The 20,563-nt window shown below is 45.7% G+C and overlaps 1 protein-coding gene across 5 annotated transcripts in view; it reads right to left on the bottom strand.

The window, feature by feature from the left end:
* macrod2 (mono-ADP ribosylhydrolase 2) overlaps window positions 1-20,563 on the bottom strand; it is a 361,037-nt gene that overhangs the window by 271,899 nt on the left and 68,575 nt on the right. The window lies entirely within an intron of this gene.

The following is a 20,563-nucleotide window of genomic DNA, read 5'->3' as shown; positions in this document are numbered from 1 at the left end:
TAAGATGGACGAGAGAGGTGCCTGCCTTTACTCTATTCACAGAGGGAAACTTAACTACTGGATCATATAATTTGCCCTCTACAGCATTCTGTTGCATAAATGCTGGAAATTGAGGCTGACCAAAGCCTCAGTGCAGAGCAGGAGGAAAACAGTGCAGCATGCTTGTTCGTTTTATGTCATGTCTTTATTATAGGAAGGCAGAAGGGGAGAAGAGACGTCTACGCAGTCTTAAACGCTCCACAGCTGTCCTCTGTATGCAGAAAGACAGATCTGTCATCTGCTGTGGCAAATTGTGGTGATGTACATCTATCAATTTTATTATAGCAACAATAGTGTTGGAGTTAGCAGGACTGGAGTATGACGATGGGTCCGTTCAGATGAAGGGACACCGCGGAGCCAACATCTCCCATGTAGTGATCAACATTTCAGCTCAAGGGTAGAAAGTCACATTGCGTCTCGAGATGAGCAGGCTTAGGTTGACATAGTATGTGAAGTGGAGCAGCACGAGCTTTCATACGATATCAAACAGTATACAGTGCACATGGATCAAATGTGTTTGTGCGATAGGAATGTAAAAATCTAAATGTCCTATGCAGCATCACATGCAGGCTGTCTGATAACAGACTAGACTGTGTTACTATATCACCACATTAATGACACAATAATCAATCAGGCACATCCTCAAAACATGCCATTCACTCCTCAAAATGACCGTAACCGTATTCTTCTGATTATTTGTGAGGCTAACGGCTCTGCTGTCACCCACCCACATGCTTCATGTCCTTGTCTCTCAAATGATCGCATTACATAAATAACGCTTTAGGCCAGACTGTGAATTAGCACAACAGGACGTTTGTTCCACCTCCAATATGTGGACGTTCTTCACAGGTCAGCCGTAAATAGCTGTTAAAAAAACAGATGTGCATGAAAAGTACTGATCTAATAGCTGCTAAACTGCTCGTGGCACAGGGACGGAGGCTCTGCACCAGTAAAAACAGACAAACCACAGTAAAAGCAAACATTGACAAGAGAATGTTTTACCCCACAGAAAAATATGTCTTACAACCCCCTCTCATGTGAACCTTTAGGAGTATCACTTTGCAAAGTGCTTAAATCTGATATTTGAATTCAAGAGAAGCAGTTGTAAATTTTGAAGGGCTATTGTGAGTTCTGTACCGCACTTTCCATCCCCACTCTCATTTGTACAGCAACATGCTTCTTAATGACCCAGCCCCTCGGCAGAGGAAGAGGAGGTGTTCCAAAAACACTCTGGTGGAGGAAGCGAACGTGAATGTGCAGGTTGTGAGTGGCTTAATCTCACACTAAACAGGCAGGTGTAGAAGGACACCATGCCTGGCTGCAGCCCTAATCGTCCTGAAAGAACATCTATGTGTTGCTGCTGAATCCAATTTCTATTTAGCATTAATGTCCTCTGAGAGCTCCTGCCGTCCTGCTGTAAAGAACATTATATGCACACTGACAAATCCAGAGCAGACCACGAGCATGTGACACACCGGGTTTGCCTTTTTCCCCCAAAACCAAACGTTTGAATTCTCCATCAGTTTAAACTTCACGGTCACTCGTCTTTAGTATCGTGATAAATTAATTAGTGATGATTAGTATTTTTTCCCCCTGAATAAACACTGAGTAACACTAAAGTCTTTCTCCTGTCATTCTATCATCAGTCCTTCTCTGTTATTATTATTATTATTAACTATTTTAATAATGATTAACTTGTGCTGTGAACGTATCCAGACTCATGTGCTGATGCTGAATAGACCCGGCTTCATCTTTTAACAGTGGGCAACTTTAAGAAATAGGTTGGCCAACAGGGTTCTTATTCTAAGCTCGTATAAGACATAAATATAAAGGTTTTACTTTTTAATAACGGTGCTGCTGCAGTAGTACAGTAGATGTAGGCAATTGTGTGGGACACATGCATGGGCTGTCTCATCACCATGTTTTCTGGGTCTTTGCTCAAGAGGATTAAAAACTCCTTAAGATGTTGGTATTAGAGTTTTACAGTCCAACAGCTAAAGACTTAATGCTATTGGAAATGGTGACCATTCCTAAAAAGAGCAGCAGGGACTTCATAGGGGTCTAAAGACGGGGCAGGACTGAGCCTCGGCTAATGATGCTATGCAAGTGCGAGTGTCCACAGGAAAAAAGAGGAGGCCTAATGGCTGACTGAGCGAGAGCTAGACTGGGAAAAGGAGGATTAGACCGTTGATTCAGGAAAATTCAACTTTGGGGGCTGTGGTGAAAGGAGTTAGAATAGTCACCCATGCCTGCTCCTAGCCTGCTTTGTCCTTAGAGACAATAGGCTTAGCTACTCTGATCCACAGCTCTCTGGTTATGATCACAACCCATCACTAATGCACTGCCATTGCACTTAAGACAGCAATTTACTGATTGCCATCAATTTCAGATGTTCAGGCGGCACCTCGACTCGTCCATTCTGCACAGATTCGTTACGTGTGATTGGTGTGAGGGCCTCCACTTGCGAGAGCAGACGGCTCCTGATCCACACAGCTGAAAACACATACAGTAAGATGAAGTGAGGAGGGAAATAAATGAAGGTGGCTGAGGCCATTTCGTGCGAGGAATGAAGAGATATTGCACCGCATTCCAACCGCATCGGCTGCTGCTTTAAATGAAACGCTCGGCTTAAATGCTCTTTCTGGCATGGAGCTTCATGCAAATCTCCAAGCTGCCCTCTGACCTGCAGACAATTGTGGGGCAGTACTTAGAAAGAGCTCCCAGAGATTCTACCCTGGACTCCAATTAAGGGGGCTTCACATTACTACACACAACAGGCTAAAGACGGGCCAAAGCATCTTAAGCTGCTCTGCATGTGCTGCATAGCCTGCTGCTGCCATGGCACACACGGTGAGAAAGGTGATTAAGCATTGCAAAATGAGCCTCCTGAAAGCTGTGTTATTTGAAACACTCCTTTATTACCTTGACCGGGGAAGGCACAGATAAAAGGAATCGTGATAGTCAAAGAAGACGGGGAGCACGCTGTTTATTACGTGTGGCTGTTTGAATGCACATTTCAAAGATTAAAGCCAAGGTGGGAATAAAGACACATTATGTGGTTTTTTATCTTAACTGACCACTGCTCCAAAAGGGGGGGGATTTGGCAGGTGCTCTGCATTCTCATAAAAAGGATGCAGCACTTCTGATGAAACACGGCCTGTTCCTCCTGTAAGAGCGTGAAACATACTGTACAGTGGACGCATAAGCAGTAAAGCTGTACCACTACAGTGATGAAGGACTGCATTTACCCCTCACAGTAAATACAAGCCAGGGCACACACACAGTCAGGTCGCTGCTTTCTGAGGTGCAACGGAGGATGGAGCAAAAGCTTAGTACCCATAAAGCTTTGTGATTAGAAAATTATTAGATCAATAGTATCAGCATTACATTCACCTTTGACACTGTACATTTTCATTGATCTGAATCGTCTTTGCCTGAACATTAGAAATGAATACGACTCGATGCCGATGGAGGAAGTGGTGTCGCTTCGTCTCACCACACAGCAGCTTGTGAAATGGACAGTTGTGCAGCAGTCACTTAAGTAAACAGGACAGGAGATTTGAAAGGTCACAGGTGCTTATCAGTCTGTGAAGGCTTCCTGCTCCGGAGCACAGAAGATGCTGTGAGAGGGGCCGCAAACGAGAGGGACCATATGAAAGATGGGCAGTGACAGCACGGCTACATACACAGAGAAATGCATAAAGATTTCACTTAAAGCTTGCCAAAGCACTTATCACCTGTCACTTAGACCAAGCATCTGCTTGCCAATCCATTTGAGTGCTCAGGTAGGTAGTCTTTTTTCCCCCATCTCATTAGAGATGCATTGAAATTCAATCACTTGTATGGAACCAATGGGTTTGAGGAGAATTACCTGAGCAGATTAGAGCTGGAGGCAGCTGGAGAGAGCTATCGTTTGATCATTCCAGCTTTTCCTGCTCTGTTTGTTTTCCCCACACTTTAGCTAAATTAGTAATTATAGTCACATAGTCAATCTCACCATGGTCACTGTGAAGCCAAAGACACACCTGCAGAAGCGCCACAAACAAGCTAGTTTAGTGGTGCACAAACTCCGACAAGCTAATGAGAAAACTGTTTCTTTTGCAATTTCCATGTGAAACCTGTTGGAATTTAAGTGGGCAACCAACACAATCAAACGTGTGAAACTGAAAAGAATGCTGAACACTAAGCGGTCTGTCGGCACAGTTCGGCTGCAGGTCTCTGGAAACATGATGGTCAGCACGAGCATCAGGTAAAGTCCTCATATTCTCAACTGATTTTAGGCTTTGGGTTCAATACTGAATCTTACTGGATCTATTTTATTTGTCTTCAAAGATCATTAAACAAAGATGTTAACTAGCATACATCTGACATGTCAGTATTAATTTGATAAATTACACTTAATGATAAATAACTGGTAATATTAGTAAGTGAGAGGCAAGAGGAAGCTCTTTAAGCCCCTTTTTCTGATCTCATCATTAACTATAAGCAAACACATTCCCAAATACATTTTCATCGTTTTTTTAGTTATGACATTTAAAATTCTGCTGCATATTTTACAAACAGCGTTCACCTTATGTGCTGTGGCTCTGGGTGAATTTCTGTATTTGCTCAAATACTCTATGTTAAGTGCTTTGTTGGAGTTTCCTCCTAAAAGCAGCTGGCATGAACAACAGGTGAAGATTTAAGAGGACTTGGCTAATGATTAATGTGAGAGTTTTTTTTCCTCTTTTCCTCCGCAGCACGATAAAGAGAAACGGCCTTAATCAAAACACTTTTTACAAAAAAATAGGTTCAACTGTGAGAGAAGAACTTAGAATTGGCCCATTTAAAGTATTTTATGGTTTATTAGACTGATTTTATTTCCAAATGAATGCAAATGAGAACTTTGTCACACTATGGTGCCAAAATAGTCTTTAACATCTCTCTTTCTCACATGTGTATGTAAGGTTGTACGGGCTGAAGCTCTGCCATTAATGTGGCTCCATTCAGTTCAGGCTTGAGCTTCACTGAAGTGTCCAAAAACAGACTCTCAGACACTCTATGTCTCACCGGAGCATCACGACTGGTCCACACCCCAAACTACCATCACCCAAACCATGCTTGCTGAGCATGTGTTTCTATGTCCACCTATGCAGACTCCCAAAGCAGCATAAACAGAAGTGAGTTTGTGCCCACAGTCCACGTTAATGTTCTTTAGGGGTTATATGAAGGTCTTTACAGCGACGGTGTGTTTCCTCGACACATCTTTTGGCAACAGGAGCTCCAGCTCAGGGAGAAGCTGAGACTGTTTCAATACGACTGACAGATCCCTCTGGTAATGGGCAAACAGATGAGCCAGGGCGGCTCTGAATTCATAGTGTGACCTGTGTCATATTCCATGAGGTGCAATTCAAATGACCAAAGAAATCCTGGCTTAGAAAGAGGGAGCAGCATTTCTGAGCAAACAGCTTGGCAATTGCTCACTAGATGAACCATAAACACAGGCTTTGGCTATTCTTTCCCTCACAACAGAGCCGACCAGGATATTGGTCTCCAGACAGCAATCAAAAGTGTGCGGATGTCTCAGAGAGTGCTGGGTACTGTTCGAGCGAGCTCCGCTCCGATGTGTTTCATCCCCAGCACATTAACACGGTACCGTGTCCTAAGAACGCTGTGAAGCCGTGGACTTTTGCCAGGCCGGTTAGGTCCTCTGAGGCACATGTCCATGCTGTTTGGGGTGACTGAGGATGGTCACCATGGCAACATGGCTGAACAAACAAAGGCACAGAGTTTGTTAAACACGGAGAGGCCAAGGTCAGCCGGCCATGTGATGTGGGTGGAGGCGGCAGCTATCAGAGGTAGAGGGTGGAGGGGCGGCTCGGCTTCATGAAAGTAATAAAACAACTTCTCTGACTTGGTAACCTTGTGCTGCTGCTGCTGAATGTGAGCTGAGGAGCCGTTACAAGAAAACTTTTCTTTTGTTGTAGTTGGCTGGCGTCATGAGCAGAGCACCTAGCAGAGCTTACGTGATACAAACTGATGCTTGACACTTGTATCCCCACAGTCAGACACAAGTCCCACCTGACAAACACAGACATAAAGAGGGGCTCAGGTAAACGACGGCTGGATATGTGAGACGCCTCAAATGCCTGTCAGAGTATGAGGAAAACCACACAGTGAGTCTCTGTGGAGGATTCCATGTCACTGCACTCACAGGAAGCAGACGGGGGTTCAGCAGCCTTAGCCCCAATTATAACCCAGCAGATGACTGTACAGTAAGGGGGGGGTGAATACTCCTCTATTACTTCTGACACATCCAGCTTCAGATCTGACGAATGATGTGACTGATCCACGCCAACCCGCCGGCAGATCTGGTGACAGAAAAGAACTGTGTCTCTCGGCACTCGCACTCATGCAAGAATAAGAATCTCCTGCTGGCACAGCAAACAACACTGAAAGCACTTTGACTATGCAACTGTAAGTCATTTCTGCCAGGCATTAATTACTGAGTCTGCGATTACATTGGAGTTCTAACAAGAGCAGTAAAATGAAGAGGAAACATGCAGACATATTCACACTGAATCTATTTTAACAACAGATCAGGAGATCAGTAATGGGCTGTTGAGTCTGCACCGCTCGCTCAGAAGGGAGTACGCTCTTGTGGGTAAACAGTGGAGGAGAAAGAGGATTTCTCCTGGGAATGCTAGATAATTCCCAATTGAGCCACCGGCTCCCACCCACACACACACAGACAAACACAAGCACAGAACAGACAAGAGCGAGAATATTCATTAGGAGGATACTGAACTCTAATTAAGCAAGGTGGAAGGAACACACGCAGGTGTGGGTTGCACCTGGTTTTCAAAAACCCTCACTTCTCTACGTTGCTCCACACCGGGATAACACTCTCCCTCTCTGTGACATCACTCCCAGCCGACACCCTGCGGTCCTGAGCTCCTCCCACTGCACCTCTGAGGCGTCGGCGCAGGCGTGAAATTTGGCGGGCTGGGAAAGTTATCTACACCAACGAGCAGATGCCAATCCACAGCAGAAGACGCTCTTCTTGCTCCAGTGGAAGATAAATTCCTGTCGGCCGGCTCCAACTTCTCCGCTCAGACAGGAGAAATGTACAAAGCAGAGTAACGGGACCACATGTAACAACACAGCTGTTTTTTCCCTCCCTGAGAAGGAGAGAGACCGTCAGTCCTGTGATATTTATTTACATCAGCTTCACCAGCAGAAACATCTAGCTACTGTACTGTGGCAGCAGGAGAAGCTGCTGGAGGATCGATATCACTGCACATGATGAACAGCTGCTAATGCACTCAAACTTAAAAGTCCAACGTCACTTTAACAAGAACTGTCCTGGAAACACACAATACGGCCTCTGTAGCTACGGCTCCATCTCGGGGCATCACCTGTTGCTATGAAGTCAAATCGATGTCTGTCCATGTGTTACTGTGTGTGTGTGTGTGTGTGTGTGTGTGTGTGCTGCACTGTGAGTTAGTGAGAGCATGTGTTTTATCAGTTGCTGCCGCTTGTTTGAACGGAGCCATGATGAAAGCCTAGACAAACACAAGGGAATGTCAACCGAGGACTAAAGTCAACAGACAGAGCCTCGGCTCTGAAGGGACCCCTGTGAGAGAGGCCACGCCCTCCGACAGCTCACCGGACCGACTCTCCACCAGCCTCCACCGGCACGACAGCAAGATACTCAGCTCAGGGACAACTATGTTCTCGGATTCGGTATGAGGACGTGAGGAGAATGTGAATTATTAAGCGGAGAAGAGGAGGAGACAAAAAACAAGCTCGTAAAGAAACACTGCCAGGCTGTTTTCCAAGCAGAGGCGAGTCAGCTCGGCACACAGGATTAAAGGAGGCCAGGGATAAACACTGTCCACACACACCGCTCAACAACTACAACTACAATATGTCCATTTCCACACTGGTATAGAAAAAAAACACAATTAGAAATCTCTTTCATTTCAGGTTGACTAAGTGATGCAGACAAAATATTCAAGGCAAGCTCCAGGTACTCCCTTTGAATATATTGTTAAGATTACAGCCTTGTATTTTCTCTGCTAATGCACTGTGAAGGCAGCAGAAGGGCAAATGGTAAAGCAGGCTGGGCAAACATCTAGCCTTATTCAAGTCGGAGCTGAAGCTTTACTTTTTTTTCTTTGCCCGTTTTTTCGTGTGGGAAGCTGTAGACTGGGCCTGAGTCCCTATTGACTCAATGTGCTGAGGCGTTTTCCCTTTTACCGATGCTAAAGTAGGCATGAGCACTAATCCTTAGGGGTTAAATGGAGCCTCCTCTGGGGTTTCCCCATCCTGAGAGAGCTGGGGGCGGCTGCTGCTGCAGAGCACATAGAAGTTTAATGTGTTTGGGAGAATTTTGGCTCAACTTGTACAAACTCTGCAAAGGAATTCCAGCTTGAATCTCAGTAATGTGGCACAGAAGCAGCTTTGAAGCAACGGGGATACATATCTGGTTAAAGTCAAGACTTCCCTTTGCAGATACTCAGGTGATAGGCATGAATAAGAGAAAAGCTGCCGATGATGATAATGATGATGAAATTTTAATGATCACAGTGGGAAAATTGGGTCACTGGAGCAGCAGAGAGAAAGTTATAGAATAACTGGAAGAGTACTGAGAATTAAATTCAGCAGTACAATAAGCCAACAGAGTTGGAGCGGTGCAATAAACACAAAATGATAATTCAGCAGCTGAGTTTCAGGGTAGAGGCTGTAACACTGTCATGGAGTATAGCAAACATCCATGTCTGCAGCTGTTACACTCTACTATCGAATATAAAAGATTTTTTGTGTCGAGCCCCAACACATGCAGAAACGCACCATAAGCAGTGCACACGCAGTAAACTGCTTTAATGGGTGCAGAAAGAAGAGCTTTTGAAAACGATAGTCACAGTGATGAATGTGTCCAAATAGGAAATGCTGGCATTTTCCACATTAATACTGACCTTTACCAAGAGGAGAAGGCTTTTTTGAGAGCCTTTTGTGATGTTATGCAGAAACTTGATGCAAGCAGCTACAGTGGATTCAAGGGAAGGACCGCTCACCAATAACACCTGCCAGAGATCCGGGGACCATTTCCATTTAAAATCGCAGCCATTTTCACACCAAGAGTGAGACAGCATCAGTGGCTGCCAAAGTCTGGCAGCTCCTGCCCCCTGTGTTTTCCCTATCATTGTGTATAAATTCACATCTCTGTTATTGCCTGTGTGATTGATGTCTGTTATAATGGCCCTACTTCTATTTACCCAACACATGGAGCCATCTCCTCTATCAGCGATGTGCTGGTTGACTTCCTCTACCTTTTACTGGTCGTCTTTGATGGGTCAGCTTAAAGGAGTTCCTACTGGCCTGTGAAATGTCACAGCTTTGTCTTCATTGTTCGTTTGTGAAATTGAAGGATGGAAAGGTATATTCTGATCTGTAAGAAGAAAAGGATTGGCCCTGAGCCCTCTCTCTGTGAACACAGACATCATTCAAAGACCGGACAGTTTCAACTTCATCCTATATCACAAGAAACAAGAATAGTGATTACATATAAGACAAAGTCCATACAAGCACTTTTAGAACCCACCAGCCTTGTGTGATCCTCTCCTGAGGATTTCCTCCATTTCTCCTCTGAGACGGTGTTTGAGATTTGTACTTTGTCCGTTCCAGAAAGGGTTCGGAAGGTGTTTTAGCAACTTTTGCCATGTTAGAAAAAACCTCATTACATTAATCACTGTGTGAATGAAGCCGTTTGCATGTCAGTACATCAGAACGTCATATCTGATGACATTTACAAAAATCTGTCCAAAGTTTCACTGATTAAAATCACATTTAGATGAAGACCACGTCAACGGTGCAGACAAACATCCCAGCCCTCCACACTGAGGTCCAACCACCCGTCATCCCCTTCACCACCAAAGTAATACACACCGCCACATGCATACACCCCCCCTCCCCCTGCAGATGGTAAAACTCAGAAACACCCCAGCAACAGAGAGGGATAAAGAGGGTCTACTCCAGTTACTCCCGGTTTTACTTAAAACGTGTCATTCACAGCCCCACCACAAGCACCTTACACTCCTGCGCTAATAGGTGGGTGGGCAGTCTGCGAGCGTTTCTTTCAGGAGTCATAAATGTCCCCTTGACTCAACCGGGCCTTTTATTCCCTCATCATCACTTTCTATGGGCCGCCTTTGAATGTGGCTGCTGGCTGTAGAGGAGTAAGACATCCGATATCCCAGTCACTCAGGATGAGTGCCAAAAACCTGGTGTCAGACGCCGAGGCGAAGACACCTCCCTGTGGCTGGGACGGTTGGAGGTGTTACCTAAAAACACCTTCAGGTGCAGTTCAGTGCCAATTAAGAGGCTCTGGTTGCTCTGGTACCTTAATACCTTAAACTGAAGAGGTTTCTCACCACAGTGACAAAATGTCAACATAAGTCTATCCAGCTTCGACAGATAAGGACATAATGATGCAAACTGCGTTATATAACTCCAGACATCCATATACAAGTGTGGAACGGGATAATGAGGGTGTATTTTAAGCAAGTGATTGAAGAATCAGCTCAGAGTTGAGAGCACTGATGTTACCACGTTTGCTCTGAAGAACACGTCACCAACATGTAAAATCCAGTTTTTCATTGTGGGAAAAAAACAAAGATGGGAAATCATTAAAAGGGGTAATTTTTAGATATGACTCATGAGAGTAAACAAAGTCATCCAGATCATAGAGAAAACAAAGTCAGAGTTGGTGTTTGGCACAGATAAGTGAAGGCTTTGATCACACTGATGGCAGCTCTGTGTGACAACACGTCCCTTCCTTAGCACTCCCCCTTCTCTCCCCCTTCTCTTCACCCAAAATGTTGTTGCCTAAGAACCATACTTCCTGTATGTAGAGTCATTACGGACCTCGAGGACTCGTACAATCTATCGTATCTTATCTAGAGCAGCAAAGACTTGGTTTGTTTCACTAGATAACATTAGCCATGACTTCCTCTCTTTACAGCTCTCTAAACCCTGACTGGCCCTTTCAGAAGACACACAAACTCTGATCTCAAGGGGCCAAAGCACTAAATCCAGCCGTATACTGAAGGAATGTGCTGCTGAGTTTGGCCATCAGAAAGCTGCATGTTTGTCTTTCAGGCTCCGTCAGCGCTGACACAAGCACGCAGAGTCCATTGTAAAGATAAGTGTTATTATTTAACTAGGGCTGGAGAAAAGATGCCAAGTTGGCTAATTACAGATTTAGTGCAGGGAAAGTAAACCAGTTACAAAGCAAGAGAAGAGGCTTCAATTACCCACATTAGAGATGTATGCTGGACTGTGAAAACACTGTATGCTAATTCTATCTTTTATTGTGCTGATTAGTGCAGTGGAGGGGGGAGCGCTCTATCTAATCTGATCACAGAGCATTGTGTGCTTGGGGTCATTAACCTATGGGAGGTCCAACCCCCCTCTACCTTTTTTATGGAACTCGCTCATCCCTGAGTTCCTCTGTCTCTACCAACAACACAACAGCACCCACAAAAACAACCAAAGAAGACAAAAGACGAGGGGAAAACAGCCGACGGAGCTCTTTGCGTGGCTCGTCATTCTTCCACAAACATAAGGCCCAGATGAGCGCTGACCAAGGCCTGCCGGCCTCAGGACTCTGCTAAGCAGCAGGATGTCGGCCCCTTTAGTCTCTGTTGTTGTTGGCTCTCTTCTTTCTCTGGGCCCCGCCATCGTCCCGCAAGATGAAGGGGTCGACCTATCCCTAAACATCTGGGATCTGCATCACAAAACTCTGCTGCGTGGCCTAATCTCAATCATGCCTGCAGTAAGGCCCCGCTTCATGTAACTCACATTGGCATTCATATGCACAAAGATCCAACCAGCTCCATCAGTCAGAGCTCTCTCTCTCCAACCTTTAGGCAACACCACGATGGCGCAATTCACATTGTACAAAAGAAATCCAACATCCGTCTACATATTTACCCGTTTGCTGATCTATATTTTTTCCCATAAAATCTCTTTCTATCCCTGTCACACACATTACACTCTGCAAATCAGAAATGTGAATAGCATAACCAACAGAACCTCTCATCCACAAATCCCAGTTAAACTGCTGTGATACTGAAAAGCTTCCTGTCAGGATGGCAGAGCAGAGATGAAAGGCCCGCAGCAAAGATCTCTGCTGATTGCCTGTAGAGGATGAATATGCAAATAAAGCAGAAGGTAAATGAAAAACAAAGCAGGGGGTTTTGGCAGCAGTCTTTTACATGTTCCCCTTTATTTGGCATTGGTTAAGAACACGGAAAGTCTATCAATAATGAATTCCAGTCAGAGCAAGGAAGGAGACATGAGGGGAAATCGGTCTCCATTTTCCCCCTGTGAGCCCCTGAGCAGTTTTGGGGCCTATTGTGTTTCACACAAGCTTTTCAGCGAACACACACTAAGCTTAAGTGACAGATGAATGGAAAACTGAGGGAAATAAAATATTATCCATAACACCTATCTTGCATAGCACCAATCAGACTGGGGCTGCGTGTTTGAGCAGACAGTCCAGAAAGTAGGGCACCACCGCCTGCCAACTGCAGGCCCAGTCTATTGACCACAGCGAGAGCAAAAGAGTAAATCAATTATCTGGTTGAATGTTTGTCATGAGAGACAAAAACTGGGCTCAGGGCTGTGTGATATAGAACAAGACCAAGTGCACACTTAACAGTTGTTTTGTTGCCACCAGAGCCAAAAGGCACTTTAGCCAGCACTTAGCAAAATCAAGTGGCCTAATATATTTAGCTATCTTTGTTTCCTACGCTGTTGTGTGTGTTTTCAGCCTGTCTGTTGTCTAAACACAGTGAAATTGGCCAGACAGACTGGAGAGCATCCTTGGGAAAGGAGGGCACCCGTCCCCTTGAACAAAAGATGAACAGGGCCACGGATTCTGCCCGGTCTTGAGATAACAGAAACCCAACACCGTCGTCCAGTGGGGCTCTTTGTACGACAGAGAGGGGGTCAATCAGCAGCCGCTGACAGACGTGTCTGCAGTCGATTTAGGAGAGGAAGCCACAGTGAGGTCAGGCGCAGGTTTCTCTGCTCTGCCCCCCCCGGAGGGAAGACGAGGATCAAGTCAGGATGTCCGAGACTGACCTTTTGTCACCCTGCAGACTTTAGCATGAAACACCTGGACCAATGTGATCAGATCATTAAGATCAGCGTTAATCCTCAGTGCAAACTCCTCCACACTCATTTTAGTTCATCCTTTCATACAAATAAACAGCGTTCAGGCAGACATTTTATATTTGTCTAGTAATCCCATTGTTTGGAACAAAAGTGAGAGCCACTCCAGCTGGAAAGCAAACAAATCGGAAAAACTCCACTGGAGGTCTAAGTAGTTTTGGCAGATGCTCCAGGCTTAAGTGTCTGTTCAATTAGGCACTCCAGTTAAGATGGCAATCACGGTTTCTCTGTGTGCCGATGTGTAGAGGCCGGGGTCAGAAAAATAACTGGGCACGAGATGTCAGCCGCGGTCAGACACACAGACAGTCGCTCCTGTGTCGTCCACACCGCCCTAATGAGGCAGTAACACACTGAAGGGCCACAGCAGCTCATGAGCACACAGCACAGCACAGAAACACAAGTGGAGCCAAAACGGGGAGATGAAACGAGCGTTTTCTCTAAGCGTGCTACATGACATCACTTTGTGTCAGCTGGGGTCTTCTCCAGAGAACTAAGTCTTTCCACTGGCCTGTCAGTAAAATACTATTGTCTTCCTAATGCTACTCTAACAGTCATTCCTTCCTCCAGGGCAGCCTGATGCATCCTCACAACAAGTGAATAACACCTCTCTCACAAAACTGACTGCTTACTGAAAATGGATGCAGACCCTCCAGGTATTTACAACTGAACGGCATTATGGGACTGAGCTGATGAACAAAAAGTACTATTTAGTGAATGAAAGTGAAAAGAGAAAGAGCCTCCACTTTGTTCAGCCACCGGCATCGACAGGAAACTGATATTCATCAACAGACGAGCAGAGCTGCCGCGCTGCAGCTCGATGCAGCGGGCCGCGGTGTCTGCTCTGTCAGGGAGCCGGAGGGGGGGACACTGGAGATGACGCAGGGCAGGAGAGAGTGTTGGCTGGGTCAGCTCTGCTGTACAACCCTTTGACTAACAGGGTGACTCACTGCTGCTCGGGGCCTGGAAGGAAGCAAACCCGCAGTTTGGCTTCGTTTAAACATGAAACCAAAGAGGGTCAAACAGAAAGCAGGGGGGGGCAAAAGTCAGATTAGTTCAGGTATGTCACGGCAGCTCACAGGTCGGTCACATGTCCATCCTGTGTCAACACACACACACACACACACACAGTAACATGTAGGGATCAGCACTAGCTTTAGTCTCATACGTGTTAGAAATGACTAAATATTAAATATTCATTATCAAAGTCTGTCTGGTAACAGTTTTTATTGGCATCTTAGATTATAAGATTAGAGTTTGGATTAAATTCTTCTGCTACTGTTGTTCCCTCTTTAAAAAGATCAGCGATGACTCCCAGCAGCTAACGACGCCGCCGACGCTCACAAATGATCCTGATGCATTTGAACTAAGATGCAGACTAAAGTGTGACTCCACCTAAAACAGAGCGGGACATGTAAAAGGCTGCGTCTCTCTCTTACTGTACATTTCCTCTCTTTCTGCTAGTGAGCACTGCCTTCCACCCAGTCACTACAGGCTCCTTTAAAGTGCACAAATCTGACAAGGATGCAAGTGCCTTCCCCCTTTCCTCCACTCCCCCTAGTGTATCCATCCAACACTGCATCTGCTATGTGGGGGGAGAGAGGGAGGGAGAGAGAGAGAGAGAGAGAGAGAGAGAGAGGCCCCTCCTCCAGATGACATCAGTGCTCTACTGAATCTAGAGGCAGACACAACTTCACATTAGTATTGAGATCTACCCGTGCACCTATTTCCCTGCAGAGCCTACAGATGTGTATGTGTGTGTGGGGGGGGCCCAGTAAACATAGCAGAGCCGCCTCAGACTGACTCCAAACAGCTCCAGCCCTGTGAGTGAGAGGAGCTTTGTGGGACCCGCTCCCCTCCTGGATGGATTAATATTTCCCTGTCTAAGAGGATACCTGTTACTTTCCGTTTTTTGGTTGACTGTGGAGGTAAGTGTGTTTCTGCTGCTACAGTCCTTTGGGGAATGCACTCTTTTCATCTTTTTGGATCTTCTTTCTGGCAAAAGGAATTGAGAGTCATGCGGAATCCTCAGGAGAAGCTTGTGTCTAATTAGTTGCCCTCTCTCCCCTCCTTCAGTCTTTATTTCTCGGCCCTGGTCGTCTCACAGGCGCAGTAAAGCATTTAGAGACAGACAGAAACCAGAGAGCGCACTTTTCCTCCATCAACCACATCAGGCTGTCGGTAGTTTTACGCGCCGCACGTCAGTCTGTCCATCTGGTCATTTCCAGCCTGCAACTTGCTGCACCTTTCTCTGCCCCGCACCCCCCCCCCTTCACCCTGCATGAGTCCGACACACATCACATGAGCTTTTCTGCGCGTTTCCACTCTGACTCTGATGTTGCGACGCACTAACTGCGCTTCACACTCCGCCTCGGTGTGAGATCTGCCCGCTCCTCATTCCAGCCTGTGATGCGCCCTAACCGTGGGGGGGGGGTGATCAGTGGTGAATACGCAAACTTGCAGTGATTGGGGCTGTGTGTGGTGGAGGCTCGGTGCCGCAGCAGGAGGCTCCCGGAGCGCGGCTCACACCGCAGCGCAGACCCCGCAGAGTTGGCCGCGGAGACTCAGGCGTCACCGTGTGGAGCGACCTGCTGTGGCCACGTCCCGTTCCGCTCACTCTCACTGTGTCTGCAGCCTGTGCGGACACCCCCCTAAAATAAAACACGTCCTACGTCGTGAGGGCTTCATGCTGGAAGAAAATCTATTGAAGTTTCACACAGAAGCAGCGACCCATTAAACACCCCCGCGACGTTTTATTAGCAGATGCCCCCAAACTCAAACACCGTGCATATGAGTGCAGCTGCAGGGACCGAGTGTCCAGATGAAACCTGCTCTAATGTCACTGCTTGGCTTCTGTCTCCATACTAACCTGATAGTCACCCCTTTGGATCAATGCAATAAAGGGGCGCCTCCGACACCCCCGCACTGTATTTAAGCTGAATGTCTTATTGGCAACAGCAGGGCACGGACAGTTGTTAATCCAATCTAACATGGCCTTCATGAGACAATAAGGTCATCCCGGCTTTAAACTATGACTGACACAGCCTGTGTGCTAGATAGAAATATACAGAGATAGAATATAGATATATAGAATATAGATATATAGATGGGCTACAGCCTGGTCTCAGTCAGGCACTGATGGAGGACACAAACTTGTCAGGCGATGTAATGGCAGCTCTTTGTTGAGACAAAGAAATAAATATCCTGTTAAACATGAGGACAGACCCAGTTGTCTTCAGTGATGACTGCCTCGGGCTAAAGTCCCCCGTCAGTAGCTTTCAGAGGGAATTCACATCGCAGATTAACAACTAACCAGGTCACTACAGACAGAATCCTCTATTCCCCGAAAAGTTAAAGCATAAAATATGAATGACTGCGTTAGGAAAAAAGTAATAATAAGACTTTCATGAGAAGCGAGACACATTTCAGATTCAACGCTGTGCTCCAATGAGGCCTGATTCACTTCCTTTCATAATTTATTGAACCACTAAGCAGTTTCTTCTATTCCATCTATTCCAAGCTTCTGGAGACAAATCACTTCATATTGGTTAGTAAGAGTAAAGGTGTAAACACGGCTGCAGAGCATCAATATTGCAGGAAAAACCTTTGCAAACGATAGGAGTGAGGAAAAGCTGCAGATGGGCCAGTAGGGAGGTCCACACACCTCTGTAATGTCGGTAGGTGTCTGGCCTGTGCTGAGACGGGCTGCTGTGTGCAGCTTAACATGAGTATTTAGTGTTTTTGGTGTTCGCTTGTCACATACACACACTGACACACACACACACATTTCATCTTGCAGTGCCTACCACCCCCATGTGGGGAAAAACCACTGCAGCTGCTACAGATCTCTCCTTTCAGGCAGTTACAAAGGAGAGACCCCCGTCTGGCCCAGGCCTCTCTGTGCTCTTAATGGTGCAGCTAAAGTATCATCTGTTCAGCCCATCTAAAGACAGCGCCAGGAGGCCACATACCAAATCTGTGAAACTATCTAGATTTCTGTCCGTTTTCTCCTCGGCTCAAACGTCTTCGGTGTTCCTGTGAATTCAGATGTGACCATGAATGTTCCATTGTGTCTCTCCACCACAGCAGGCCGCTGGCCGTACCGTCGTGTCACAGGAACTGACAAAAACTCACGTCGATCACCAGCACAGAGCCGTAACACGAAAAATGTAAATACCAGGCGATACACTGCATTTCAGTCATTACCAGGTTAGCTTCCAGCGTCCCTCCCCACAGTGAGAGCATATATCTGCATGAGCCTACGTCCACAAACAATTCATGGCAAGTCTGAAAACCTGCCAGGCGACGGCGCAGACGAAACACACTGTCGAGGCCAAAATCTGAAAACATTATAACCCACAATAATGACAGTGTGTGCAATCAATCATAATTCAAAACTATATTATGAATTAGACGGAATAATCAACAGCAGATACAAACAACATTGATTTCCCAATGGAGAGCTCTACTGTGGTTCAAAATTAATTTCAGAGCTCATGAATAATTTAATAGTCAGCCATTACTACTTCTACAGCTCTATCCCTCCTAAAAACAGCCTATGTAATATTATTCTGTGTTTTACGGAACTAAAAGTCATTATAATCTGCAGTACCTTTGACAGGCATGAAATTGTTTCTATTTGAGGTTTTCCACAGCCTTTCTTGTGCAGTGTATGACTACAGGGCACAAAGTCTTGGACTCTGTTGTTGTAGACTAATGTGCATTTATGCGTGTTGAGCTCACAATGGCTATCAGTGTCCAGCATTGTGTGAGCCTCCCACGCTCCCACTGAAAGGTAACTAACTGTATACACACACACAATTTTAACAGGAAGCTCAATTTAACTTTGCCAGTTCGGATTAAATGAAGCAGAATCCACTTTCGCTGCTAGAGAGATCTCCTGTCGGCCGGCAGAGCTCGTTAGAACGATGGAGAAAGACATCCATCACTAAAAATGTTTAACTCAGCCTGCACTGCTCTCAAAATGACTGTGTGCACATGAAAATAGCCCGTGTGTGGAGGTGTGTGCATTTGCGTGGGTGTACATTATTAGTAAAAGCAATAGAAAAGGTTTGCAAAATGGACCGTGCAAATTAGAGGAATTTTAAATCGCCTGAATAAAATGTTTTAATATGTAAACCCCCTCTGCTCAGGCTACAAGGCCCACATGCTTGCCTTGTAGCGAACAATGGAGAGGGGCCACTCTCCTGAAATCCGATGAGCGTGGAAAAAGAAAAGGAGGAGAAAAAAAGGCAGAAAGCATCCAGGCTTGACGATTCTCCTTATAAAGTAAAGTGATGTTCAAAGCAGGCGTCTGATAAAGAGCAATATCAGTATTATATCACACTGGGGCCTAACATGGCCTCTCATCACGCTACAGTCCGTGTTTGTTCTTTCTGACGATATTAACGCCAGATACAAGGAATAACCACGTCTCTCACTGCTTCCCCAGCAGGTAGCACAGTAGTAGTGGCCAAAGAAAGGCATTTCTGCAGAGAACCAGCCGTCTCACAGGGCTGTGGTCTTGCTTGGCTCCCATGATAAGACAGAAATGCAGAGACTATTACTTCCTTATATGTAATGGTATGAATTAAAGGATTTAAATCAAGACCCCATACTTAACAATATTCAAATGACAGAACTGTGAAAAGGGCTATTTCAAATTGAAATAGCTTGACCAAGTGCTGCATTAAAAGTTCATTCCAACAGACAGACAGCACATATCCCTCTATCAGCCCGCCATTTTCTAAAACTCCATTAGTGAATTTCATCTTTTTCCCCTTGTCAGACTCCTTTATTCCAGAAGTTACTAGAGGTCACATCTGGTGCTTTTTCCCCAGACTCTAATCTACTACTAATGTAATACTGGACTGAGGGGCCGTGTTTGGATGGAACAGAAGGAAGGGGGGGGGGGGTTATTAGTAGACAGCATCTCAGGAGTTGTAATCGAGTTACAAGCCTCTCAATTCCCTAATCTTCTCCTTGTCATGGGCTACAACTGTTAAATGGCTGGGCCCCTTGTTCCTGATTTACCTTTACATGTTACGTGCTACTTTACTGCCCACGGACGGTCACATGTGAGGACACAAAGCTATTGTGCAGCAAGAGGAAACGTAACATTTTCTTTGGCAGAGGAAATTCTATTTTTACCAACAGAAACAGCATTCACAGAACGTTAAGAGGGGACGGGGCGGGGGGGTAAAGGGTCACAGAGAGGAGCTGACAGGGATGGATGCAGCCGCCACCCTCTTCTCCATAAAAAATTCAAATGGGCCTCGTTTGTCATGGGTGCTTTTTAACAATGCGTGTAATTGAGTAAGCACTCGGTCTGTTTTTTCCTCTCGTGTGCAGAATCCGGACAAGGCTCATTTTTAAACTAGTGCAGACTATTTTTTAATCGCAGGACTACTTCCCTTGTAACACAGCAACAGCTCAGCTAAGCAGTGAAGTGGACCGAGCAGGGCACAGGGGCTCCACCCTCAGCCATTGTGCCGGGGTCGACATCACTGTTGTCTTTCGTATGCAAAGACATTCTTTCTTTATCACCATAGAAAAGAAATGTGGTCCGTCAGCTACAAAAGGTCAGCAGGCTACAACAGAGGAGATTTCTAAATAAGAATTCACAATGTAAAGGAAGTTCACTATCAAACACATTTCCAAACGTACTCAGATCAAGTTCACTGAAGGTCTAATACTAAAATCCACGAGTGAAATGGCCGCTTCAAAAAAAAAACAAAACAGAGAAACAGAGGATGATATTTTCTTACATTTCTCTCTGATTTAAAAAACTAAAACTAAAAACTGGTAATCACTTGGTAATTAATCAAAAGCAAAATGTTACCAACCTTGTAAAATGTCTCTCTCATTGCCGGCTCATCAAAAGGTTATTTTGAAATGATTGAATGTGTGCACTAAATATGTTTTTCCTCTGGTTATTTTCCAGAGCGCCACACCAGGTGTGAGGGCCGCACGCTCTGACTCAGGCTGCAGATGTGTGAAGGAGGCCGGGCCCACAAGGATAAGCACCTTGCCTTGTTTTGCTCTTTAGACGAGAGGAGAACATCGGTTATCTGTTTCAGGAAAAGGGACCAGAGCACTGGATTAATGTGTACACAGGCTCGACAAGAGAGCAGCGGATTCTGGGTTTCCTGAAGACCTGGAGTACACCAGCGAACAGGCCTGGATTGAGCCTGTGGCACGGGGGATTGGCATGGCTCAGAACAGCTTTGTGTCAACTCATCATGCCTGTCGGGCCTGACTGCAGAAAGGAGCCTTTCCTAAAGCTCACCCCGTCCTACACCAGGAT

Source organism: Pempheris klunzingeri, chromosome 12, assembly GCF_042242105.1.
Source record: "Pempheris klunzingeri isolate RE-2024b chromosome 12, fPemKlu1.hap1, whole genome shotgun sequence".
In the NCBI taxonomy this organism is placed as follows: Eukaryota; Metazoa; Chordata; class Actinopteri; order Acropomatiformes; family Pempheridae; genus Pempheris; species Pempheris klunzingeri.
This window is presented reverse-complemented; position numbering and strand designations above follow the sequence as displayed.